This window comes from Mus musculus, chromosome 1, assembly GCF_000001635.26.
Source record: "Mus musculus strain C57BL/6J chromosome 1, GRCm38.p6 C57BL/6J".
NCBI lineage: Eukaryota > Metazoa > Chordata > Mammalia > Rodentia > Muridae > Mus > Mus musculus.
This window is the reverse complement of record NC_000067.6, coordinates 52,361,814-52,373,827: the sequence shown is the minus strand read 5'-3', so window position 1 is coordinate 52,373,827 and position 12,014 is coordinate 52,361,814. Positions and strand designations below refer to the sequence as shown.

General features: G+C 42.8%; 1 long non-coding RNA gene across 2 annotated transcripts in view; it reads right to left on the bottom strand.

The window, feature by feature from the left end:
• Positions 1 to 5,822: 5,822 nt before the first annotated feature.
• Positions 5,823 to 12,014, bottom strand: part of Gm31955 — a 62,391-nt gene continuing 56,199 nt past the window's right edge. Inside the window, exons 2-3 of one of the 2 annotated variants that reach the window (XR_373400.2) lie at positions 9,407 to 9,464; positions 5,823 to 6,541 (exon numbers count right to left, since the gene is read on the bottom strand). This is a non-coding gene — a long non-coding RNA (predicted gene, 31955). The remainder of the gene's footprint in view (positions 6,542 to 9,406; positions 9,465 to 12,014) is intronic. The other variant, XR_373401.2, reaches the window with a different exon arrangement.

Here is a 12,014-nt window from a genome sequence, read left to right as displayed (position 1 = left end):
GAGAATTTCCACAGGGTCAGCACATAGAAGCTGTGGTCCAGAGGGAGCAAGGCTGCATCTCATGTGGGCAGCCAAACTAGGTAATTCATATATTCATAAAAGTCAAGGTTCCAGCAATGTACCTGTGCATCACATTGACAAGTAATCAATTGTGTGGCAGAGTTAGAGTCCCTATTTATGTTTTACATTCTGATATTAATATTGTCGTGTCTTTTGGGGAACAAATGAGAAGTGAAAGTTCTAGTTGAATAGTGATATGTCTGTGTGTCATGTGAGCAAGGAGTCCATTGTGATAACTAGATTTGTGTTTTTAGCTCACTGGAAAAATAAATTCTAACTATTCTTAGTTCATCTCTGACCATAAACAAGGCTGAATGTTATTAAAACCAAGAACCTGACTTACCATGTGTACTGGCTAGTTTTGTGTCAACTTGACACAGCTGGAGTTATCACAGAGAAAGGAGCTTCAGTTGAGGAAAGGCCTCCATGAGATCCAACTGTAAGGCATTTTCTCAATTAGTGATCAAGGGGGAAGGGCCCCTTGTGGGTGGGACCATCCCTGGGCTGGTAGCCTTGGGTTCTATAAGAGAGCAGGCTGAGCAAGCCAGGGGAGGCAAGCCAGTAAGGAACATCCCTCCATGGTCTCTGTATCAGCTCCTGCTTCCTGACCTGCTTGAGTTCCAGTCCTGACTTCCTTTGGTGATGAACAGCAGTATGGAAGTGTAAGCCGAATAAACCCTTTCCTCCCCAACTTGCTCCTTGGTCATGATGTTTGTGCAGGAATAGAAACCCTGACTGAGACACCAGGGAAGCCTCCCAAACCAGCGCCATTCTATCTCAAAGTCCAACCCTAGTTCTGCCTGATCAGCTTGATTATGTGTCTCTAAGAGAATTCATCATGCTTAGGATGCTGGATAATTTCAGACTTAAGAATCCCCACTTCCTTGTTTCTTGTTCATAACTCCACTCTGCAGAACCTAGCAGGGTGTCTGTTTCCACACAGTAGCGCTCACTTTAAGCAATCTGACACATTAGCCTGACTTCTGGGCATCCTGAGCTAGCTGGCCATGTGTTCTGAATGAATAATATCATTTCTAGATATGATCTAGATACGATCCTTAGTCCCCAGTATCAGACACTGAACATCACTGGCATGGTGTTTTCCCTTTCTGTTTTTAAGAGCTTAACTGGGGTAAAATTGACACAGAGTAAACTGTGCATATTTGCCCCAGTATGCTGAACATATTCCCAAATGATTCCTTATGCCCTTCCCAATACTTTTTCCTTCTTTCCCATCTACTTCCAGTCACTAAGTAGCCAAGTGTCTGCTTTCTGTCTCTATAGATTAGAATTTCATTTTATAGAATTGTAGATAAATAAGATCATATGGTGTCTTAGTCAGGGTTTCTATTCCTGCACAAACATCATGACCAAGAAGCAAGTTGGGGAGGAAAGGGTTTATTCGGCTTACATTTCCATACTGCTGTTGGTCACCAAAGGATGCAGGACTGGAACTCAAGCAGGTCAGAAAGCAGGAGCTGATGCAGAGGCCATGGAGGGATGTTCTTTACTGGCTTGCCTTCCCTGGCTTGCTCAGCCTGCTCTCTTATAAAACCCAAGACTACCAGCCCAGAGATGGTCCCACCCACAAGGGGCCTTTCCCCCTTGATCACTAATTGAGAAAATGCCTTACAGTTGGATCTCATGGAGGCATTTCCTCAACTGAAGGTCCTTTCTCTGTGATAACTCCAGCTGTGTCAAGTTGACACAAAACTAGCCAGTACAATTGACTCCTTGTCAACTTGACACACAAAAACATCACTAGTAAGCCTCAACCCTTACATTCTTATTCATCCCCAAGATCTAAATAACTTTAAAAGTCCCACAGCCTTTACATATTCTTAAAATTTCAATCTCTTTAAAATATCCATCTTTTTTAAAATCCAAAGTCTTTTTACAATTAAAAGTCTCTTAACTGTGGGCTCCACTAAAACAGTTTCTTCCTTCAAGAGGGAAAATATCAGGGCACAGTCACAATCAAAAGCAAAAGTCAATCTCCAACTGTCCAATGTCTGGGATCCAACTCACGATCTTCTGGGCTCCTCCAAGGGCTTGGGTCACTTCTCCAGCCAGGCCCTTTGTAGCACACACATCATCCTCTAGGCTCCAGATGCCTGTACCCCACTGCTGCTGCTGCTCTTGGTGGTCATCTCATGGTACTGGCATCTCCAAAACACTGCATGACCCCTTCAGTCCTGGGCCTTCAATTGCAACTGAGGCTGCACCTTCACCAATGGCCTTCCATGGCCTCTCACAGTACCGAGCCTCAGCTGCTTTGCGTGACCCCTTCATGCCTTCAAAACCAGTACCACCTGGGTGAACCTTACATATTACCAAGTCCTGCTGAAGCAGGAGTACAACCTTGGCCATCTCTGGAACACAGCCTCTTTGTGCTTTCAGAAAACACTTCCCAGAAGATGTCACCTCAATGATGCTGGTCTCTTCTTAATCACCGCTAATTTCTTAGCTCCAGCTAACCAGCATCAATAGTCCCAGTAATGCAAAGTTTTTGCTTTGGTAGTTCTGGTATCTTGTTAATCACAGCTGATTCTTCAGCCCCAGCTAACCAGAACTACAGAATCTTCACAATCAAAACAGCAATGGCCCTGAAAAGAGTCTTTAATTTTCCCTCTGAAATTTCACAAACCAGAGCTCCATCTTCTGCGGTGTTCTCAACATTATCTTCCAAGCTCCTACACAACATCTGACAGAGCTCTTAACAACGGATGGATCTTCAAGCACAACGTTCTAAAGTCCTTCCACAGTCCTCCCCAAAACATGGTCAGATTGTCACAGGAATACCCCACTCTGCTGGTACCAATTTGTCTTAGTCAGGGTTTCTATTCCTGCACAAACATCATGACCAAGAAGCAAGTTGGGGAGGAAAGGGTTTATTCGGCTTACATTTCCATACTGCTGTTGGTCACCAAAGGATGCAGGACTGGAACTCAAGCAGGTCAGAAAGCAGGAGCTGATGCAGAGGCCATGGAGGGATGTTCTTTACTGGCTTGCCTTCCCTGGCTTGCTCAGCCTGCTCTCTTATAAAACCCAAGACTACCAGCCCAGAGATGGTCCCACCCACAAGGGGCCTTTCCCCCTTGATCACTAATTGAGAAAATGCCTTACAGTTGGATCTCATGGAGGCATTTCCTCAACTGAAGGTCCTTTCTCTGTGATAACTCCAGCTGTGTCAAGTTGACACAAAACTAGCCAGTACATATGGTATGCATTGTTTTGTCTGGGTTCTTTCATCAAAATATTTAAGATTCAAACATAACCTGGTGTGGCCATAGAGTTCCTCTCATTTCACTCCTGAGCCACATTTTATGGCATCAGAATCAAAAAAATATTTATATGTATATTGACAGACATTTGGATTGACAATTTGGATCAATTCTGATTTAGGGTTATTACAAGTAAAACAGAAGTGAATACTCATGTATAAGTCTTTATGTTTACATTCTCACACATGATATTACCAGTAGGGTGCATCATTGTGGTGATATGTAGTTTTGAGACAGCCAAGATCTCTTTAGATTATTTATGGCATGGCAAAAGGCAAAAGAATTGGCCCTTGTTAGAACTACAAATGTCTGTCCATTTCAACTTTTCTTTCCTAATAAAGATGGAAATGGGTGCATTCATCAACAACACAGAGTATTTGCAGCAAAGGTTCAAATTTTACATTCTAGCAAATGTAACTGGAACAACCATTTTGAGTTTAGTATCCTCAAGGACAAGATTGGTTTTTGGAAGAGCCAGACTGGGAAATTAAATGGGATGAATGAAGGCTGTTATGTAGAGAGAATCTCTGTGTACTGTGTGGAAGCATACCCTGTCGATAAGGAGCTTATTGCTCAATATGAGGCAGGAAATAGGAAGTGGGAGTTCCATTAGGGAGAGAGGAACTCTGGGATAGTGTCAGGCTCTGGAAGAGATTGGCCTGGAACTCTGAGGAGACAGACACATGAAACTGAGGTAACCAGACATGTGGTACTCATAGAATAGAATAATTAGGTTAAATTATGAGCCAGTCAGGGAACAAGCCCAAGCTTATGGCCTAGGTATTTGCTCATATATAATTAAGTCTCAGAGTCATCATTTTGGAAACACGGTGGAAAAGCTTGTGGGTGGAAAGGCCTGAGGTTATGCTGCATCCTTTAGGTCTTAAAAGGTACCATTGGTACCCATTCTCTCAGGGATTCAACGTTGCTGTTTTATATAACATCTCAGTGAGGGACCAAATGTAATTGGCTGAGAGATGATGAGGTGATGAGGGATGCTTCATGGTTCTCATGCCCGTCATCTCTTATGTCACTCTCCTGTCCAATGTCGGCTGACGTATTCAATGATTCTCCCACTTTTCCCAGTCATTTCCTGGTGTTTAAGGATTATATACAATGTAGGCATGCACTCACAGGCATGTGTGTCTGTGTGTAATAACAAGCTGGAGTTATCAGAGAGATAGGAGTCTTCCTTGAGGAAATGCCTTGATGAGATCCAGCTGTAAGGCATTTTTCTCAATTAGTGATCAAAGGTGGGAGGGTCCATTGTGGGTGCTGCCATCCCTGGGCTGGTAATCTTGGGATCTATAAGAAAGCAAGCTGAGCAAGCCAGTAAGTAACATCCCTCCATGGCCTCTTCAATCAGCTCCTGCATCCTGACCTGCTTGAGTTCCTGTCCTGACTTCCTTTGGTAATAAACAGTAATGTGAAAGTGTAAGCTGAATAAATCCTTTTCTCCCCAACTTGCTTTTTGGTCATGATGTTTTGCGAAGGAATAGAAACCTTGAATAAGACAGGGAGGGAGGGAGGGAGGCATGGGGGGAGGGAGGGAGGAAGGGAGAGATCCTTGAGATTCAAATCATAGGGTTATAACTTCCAGGCTCCTGCTGTGTGCATGCATCTACTCTCATGTTTGCTCTTATGTGAGCATGTGCCACTGTATGCATGTGTGCATCTCCATTTCCATTATCCTGGCCTCGGGAATCAAACTCAGTTTGTTGGGCTAAGGCAACAGTTTCCTTTACCAGATGAGTCATCTCACTAGCTCTTGAATTGTTTATTATCGAAACACTTGAATTAGTTGTGTAATGCATAAATACTTTCAATCTTCTCTTAAAACAAGTAAAGATCTAGCTACACCATTTTGATAGATAATACTATTAAATAAATACCACTACTATCTAAATGGATGCTCATTTAGATAGGCCAAATGCTTTGTTTTTCAGCTTCCATCATTCTTTATTGTCTCCTTCACACAAGCCTAAGTGACTTCTATCACTCATTATAGCAGGACTTTCTACAGGTCCTTCAGCAGTATAAATAATGACACAGAGGCTTCTAGTAGAGTTTAAAGCTTAGGCCTTTTGCTGGGACAGTCTCCAGCTACCATTTAACTTAACCCGACTATGTTGCCTCTGACTGGCCATGTGGCTAGCTCTGTACCTTTCTCTGTTCTGCCGCATCTGTCCCTCCACGTCCTCTCTCAGACCTTCTGCTACTGTTTTCCTTCCCTGTTTCACTCTCTCTGTCCAGAAGTTCTGTCCTCTTCCTTCCTGTCCAGCAGTTGGCCATCAGATGTTTATTATAACCAATCAGTGGTGAGACAACCTCTGGTACAATCCTAGATAACCTTAGGCAGGTGAGGATGCATGAGCAGTTATAAGACAGACAATCTAGTAATAGACTATAAAAATAAACAATACCAGAATCCCGCCAGCATTTTGCTCTCTGGCAGTACATAATTAACAATTGAAAATACAGAGACATGGGCTGGAGAGATGGCTCAGCAGTTAAGAGCACTGACTGCTTTTGTAGAGGTCCTGAATTCAATTCCCAGCAACCACATGTTATGGGGATCCAATGCCCTCTTCTGGTGTGTCTGAAGACAGGTATAGCATACTCATATACATAAATAAATCTTTAAGAAAAAAAAAAAAGAAAATACAGAGACATACCTTCATACAATGTGCATGCATGTGCTCTCATGTTTGCTCTTATGTGAGCCTGTGAAAATGTTACCTCAACAATTTATCTATGTACAAATAGACTTGTTTTTCTTAGAGTTAAGAAGAAAGTGATATTAAAAATTGGGGGGGGGAATTAAATATATGTGAATCGGTATATATCAAGAAAAAATGATATGGAAGTAAGGAGAACAGACATTATTTCCTAATGTTTAAGATGCAATATTAAACAAAACATGACTGGAGCCATAAAGTTCAATTTAACATATGGACTTTGTGGTGGTAACTGTTACTCAAATCTACAGAAAAATCAATCTTCCAGTCCACCTACCTTATGCTTTGTGGGCTGCTCATTTCCTTAGGAAGAACACTATAATCTCACTTTTCTTCAGAGTCTTTCCTTTCTATATTAACTTCATCTCAACATACACAGGAACCTGCTCAGCTCCCAAATCTTGCTTTTGAGGAATGGAAAGACAGAGATTCACTCACATATTTCATTGCTGTTCATACCTAGTCACAGACAGAAAAGCTCTGGTATAGAAATGACCAAACACAATCGTAGTGAATAACCCTCATTTTCTTCAGTCTCAATATAGAACAAAGAAAAGCTAATTTATTCTACAAGTATCCTTCAATCAATGGTTTTTTTTTTTAATCTAATAACTTAAATATAATGGTAAGAGTAAAATTTCATATTAGTGTTTTGAATTCTGGGGTGCCTTTAGCTAGAAAATGCACAGAATAATTATTTAAAAATACAACACCAGGTACAATTATCAAGTTACCAAAGCAATCTAAAACACTATCTTAAATAGCAGTTAGGATATAGCTGCACCATTGCTGTCAAGCTCTCAGAGAAAGGAAGATGGGCTGATGTTTACACATCCCCCCTTCTCCAGCACCTTTTCTGTCTTCATTTGAGCCCATCATAAATGCAAATATGGACTCATTGGGCCCAGTGTTCACTGAAAGCCAAGCAGGAGTTTTGGGGTGAGAACCAGATTAGGGATGACTCATTGGAAGCCAGATGAAAAGCTCCCCTAAAACGGCTCAGAGGCAAATATTTATAAACATGCTTTAAAAGCATTGTGACGCTCTGGGCGGAGGGCTAAGCACCCCTCTCATTCCTGATGATGCCGTTTTGGTAAAACTGCTTTGCTCTGCCTGGGGCTGACCTTGCTCTGAGCCTGTCAGAAGTAGTGCTGCTATATTTGGTAGTATGAGCCTGACTCACTGCTCTTGCTGTTTCGAAATATCGCTGTTTTGATAACCTCAGCCTATCTCTATTTTGACTGCACAAAACATTTATACACTTCTTGTGAAAATCTTGTTTCCTATAGATCTTTCTTTCAGTTTCAATCTGCACAGGGAACCTAAGAGTGATTAAAAGTAGAAATGTGTTTCGTGCTGAGCAAATGTGTACCTCAAGCATTAAGCGTACACTTGAATTCAGCACCACTATGTTGTCCACTGTTTAGAACAGCTTTCTTTACTCCCCAGCGAATAGCAAACAGCTATGTCCATTTGGATAGGTATTTCTGATACACAACAGCTCCAATTTAGATTGGTCAGACTTCTGTTTAATGTCATAGACTGACTGGACTGATTGCAGCTCCTATTAAAGGAAGTAGGTGTGCTGGCCTTGGAAGACTCACATGCTTCCACCTAATTTTATCTTGAAGAGTCACCAGGGGCTCGGGGTAATGGACAAGGGAGCCACCCCTTCCACTGTCCCTTTTCTGGGACTCTTTCTAGAGAACTTGAATTTGTTCGTATCTCTTTTTAAAAGGCATTGAGCTACACAGACTTCTATGAGTAAGAAATAGACTCTTTCATAGATTTCTTTCCTACTCAAGAGCCCAACTGAGTCTAAGGCCATGTTGAAAAAAGGCAACAAAGCTTTGGAGCTCTTGCTTTGAATCTGCCAGGGCCCATTCTGCAGTATATGCATCCTGGACTGTATATCCTGTAAGAACCCTGGCTACATACAACATCTCCCTCCTTTGGTGAAAAGTCTGAGAGCATGGCTTATTTGGATAATGTAACCTCTCTAACTTCTGGAGTTTCCTTTATTAAGTATAAAAAATATTAACAACAAAAAAGGGGAGAACTTAGGACTACCGCTGAGGGAAAGAGGTGGGTTAACAGAAACTTTGACTTCTTCTCAGTCTGCCTCCAGTAAAAGATGGGCTTTTATTTATTTTTTTTCAAAGTGTTCCTCAAAGCTTGCTTATTTATTTATTTATTTATTTATCTAACTATCTATTTATTTTTATTAATCATTCTATTCATTTACATCTCAAATCAGACTGCACTCAGGGACCTTAGTGAGGGATCTGGCAGAAAGACCAGAGAGGAGACTGCAACCCCATAGGAAGAACAACATCAGATGGCCGGACCACCCGGTGCTCCCAGGGACTAGACCAACCACCAAGGAGTGTACAGGGAGGGGTCCATGGCTCCAGATACATAGGTAGCAGAGGATGGCCTTGTCTGACGTCAATGGGAGGAAAGGCCCTTGGTCCTGTGGAGGTTTGATGTCCCAGTGTAGGGGGATGCTGGAGTGGTGGGATGGGAGAGGGTGGGATGGGGTAAGTACCCTCTGAGAGGCAAAGGAGAGGGGGGAAAGGGAGGTTGTGGGATGGAGAGTTTGTGGAGGGGTAACTGGGAAGTGACCAATACAGATGTGTATGCTTGGAGCCAACCATCAAAGATGGGCTTTTAAATAACTGATGTGTGTTACTTTCATAGCTTTTAAAACCTTACCTGAAGCCAGAAATTGTAAACAGCCTAGCTGTCCATCATCTGATGAATGGATAATGAAAATGTGGTAGCCTTACACTGTAGAATATTATTCATATGTTAAGAAAAAGTGAAATCTGCTACTAAATGGATGAAACTAGAAACAGTCACCCTGGGCAAAGTGACCCAGACCCAGAAATGTTGCACATTTTCCTCTTACATGTAGATGTTAGCTTTTAGCCTTAAGTATGTATGTTTTTTTCAGAATATTGACAAAGGTTAGGTAGCTAGCAAGGCGAAGACAACTTCAAGTAGCCCTTGAAATGCTTTCTTGAGGGCCTTAAAAGCCCTCAAATGCTTTATTACTACATTATGAACCCTCTCACCCCCAACATTTCATCTACTGCTCATAAACCTCCAGATAACTGCTTGGCCGAGATTGTCAGCTACCTTATTTGCTGGCAGAGTTGGCCTAATTTCAGTGGCCTCCCTTCAGAATCTGCTGGCTAACATGCTGCCCCTAATTAGCTTACTGATTAGTAAGTCACATGAGCCACTCATCAAACATCTGAATTAAGTAAAATAAAATGGGCATAAAGTGAACACTCATAGGTCAATCTTGTCAGTGTTTACCCAGAGATATTGCTCTTGTCCTTCCACGGGGATCTTGTGTTTCAGACACTTGATGGCACTGGGTGAAAGAAACACAGGAAAAGGAATGTTACCTCATCATCATTTAATAGTCACATCATTTCTTCTTCCCCTTGAAAAAGATTAGGTGCTGGACCAGGTAGGTGTGTGACCTTGAACTGGACCAGGCAGGTGTATGTGGCCTTGAACTGGACCAGGCAGGTGTGTGTGGCCTTGAACTGGACCAGGCAGGTGTGTGTGACCTTGAACTGGAGTCTCTCTTATCTCCGGTACATAGGATTAGCTCTGGACTTACTGAGAATTTCCAGATAGTTTAACTTAGAAGTGATGGCCAGGGGGTTATTTATAGTAAATATACCCTTGGTTTTTTTGCCATCTCCATCTGCTTCAATGTGTATCAGTTTTTACTGAATTCATATGAAAACAAGCATACATGCCTATTCTGTCTACTAGGGACGACAGACAAAGCTCGTTGATTCACAAATGCATGTAGATAGATCAGTTTAGTATGTATTTGAAAGGAAGACAGTTAGACAGAGAGTAGTGTTGTTTATTATTTTTTTGACAGCGGTTCTGAATATGAGTCAGAGTGTAGGTCTGTGTGGGGAGATGTGTGGGTGGATACATCTGTAGGTGTCAGAAAGAGACAGCCATAGATAGATGATGCAGATCTACAGCTAGCAAATTACTGTAATAGTAAAATCAATTTAAAGGCACAGTGCTTTACAGAGCCTTTTAAAATAATTTGGTAAAAACAATGGCCACATACAGGCATATTTAAAATGCCAATTCCTTCTGAAAAATAGATTATCCTTCCTTTTATAACACTAGTCCATTTTTATTTACCATGTACATGAAATTTGGTAATTACTACATATGAAGCATTATCTTTTATTTCCAGCAGTCAAAACCTTCTAAATGTGGGAAAATTAAGATGAGGCAGTTAAATTTCTTTCCCTCAAAATGACCTTCAGCTATTCGTAGACCAAAAAGATGACAGCAAATAAGGTATGAAGGCAAAAGGAGCCAGGATGGGTAAGAGGAGGAAGAGGATTTTAATCCACAGTTATGGTCAGATGATTTCCAAAATACCTACCTGCAGGCAGCAATGAAACAATTAAACACCATAAAAAGGAACTGGCTGTACAGCTGCTTGCCTGAGAGACTGATGTGGAGCAGTAGAGTCTGTGCATAGAGAATCTATTTTAAAATTTCCAGATTCTCACTATTTTTGGCAGCTCCACAATTGTATGCCTGCTTCTGGCAGGTTTGAATGCATAGGCAATCTGAGAACCCACAAGGGTTGGGGAGATGGCTCAGTGGGTAAACTGCTGTCTGTGATACCAGGAAGACATGAAGTTGGGTCTCCTGTGCCCATGCAAAAGCTAGATGCATCAATGTTAGGGGTTGGGGTGAACACAGTCAAATCCTAGGGGTTCTGGGCCAGCTAGTCTAGTATAGATGGCAATCTCACAGTTCAGTGAGAGATCCTTTCTCAAAAACAAACAAAAGTAAGTTTAAAAGGTGGAGAGCAATGGAAAAGGACACTGGATATCAATCTCTGGTTTCTACATGTGTATGTGCAAATGAGTGTACCCACACACATGCATACGTATATAGATGCCACCTATGAAAAAACAGAGAAGTCTACAAAGCTACATAGTGTGGGACTGTGATAGGAAGCCAATTTTGCTTGAATGAGGCTTGCTCAGGTGGCCTAGTAGAGAACTCTACATGGGACGGAAAAGCGAGCCCCGTTCCCAGAGACAGGTGTCTGACACCACAGAGCCCCCAACTCCATAATTTTGTGACTATCACTCACACAGACATTGTCCTAAGCTTCTGGCATTCTGACTAGACTCCACCCCCACAGTTACCTGAGTATAGCCAGGTAAGCTCCTCCCCACAGTTACCTGTTAACAGCAAGTTAGCCCAGCCCACTATAAGAGAGCTGCTTGGCCCCTCTTAGATCTCTTTAAGCTCTCTAGCCCCCCTTCTCTCTTTCCCTTCCCACCTCTCCCCACATGGCCAGCCTCTTTCTTTCTACCTTTTCTCCTTCCCCCTGCCTTTCTACAATAAAGCTCTAAAGCCATAGACTGTCTCTGCTCATCAAGGCTCACCGTGTTTGAACAATGGGATAGGCTTTCCCCTAATGAGCCGCATCAGAAGGCCATCCTGTGCTCCAGACACAGACCGGACCAAGGACTCTCACCTGCGTGGGAACCATCAAGCGCCCTCTCCCCTCCCCTCCCCTCCCTTCAGCCCTGGAGCTGATCCAGCCACCGGGGGCCCCCATTTGTTCTCAGCTCCTCCACGGTATCCAGCGTGGGATGCTGGAGGCTGGGAACCTGGTGCCTAGGACTGCCCCTTGTCCACTGCCTGCCGAGCTGGGGTCAGTGGCTTCACACAGCCAGACACCCACCGGAGGCTGCGTGGAAAGTGTGCAGCAGTCCTCCCGTGTCTGCCCGCCCAGAGCACTGGAACTCTGGTGGGATGCGGGTTCTCTCACCTCTTTCCCTCACACCCACAGCCCCACAACATAGAATATCAGTCAAATCTTTGACACGCTAAGAAATAATCCCAAATGACA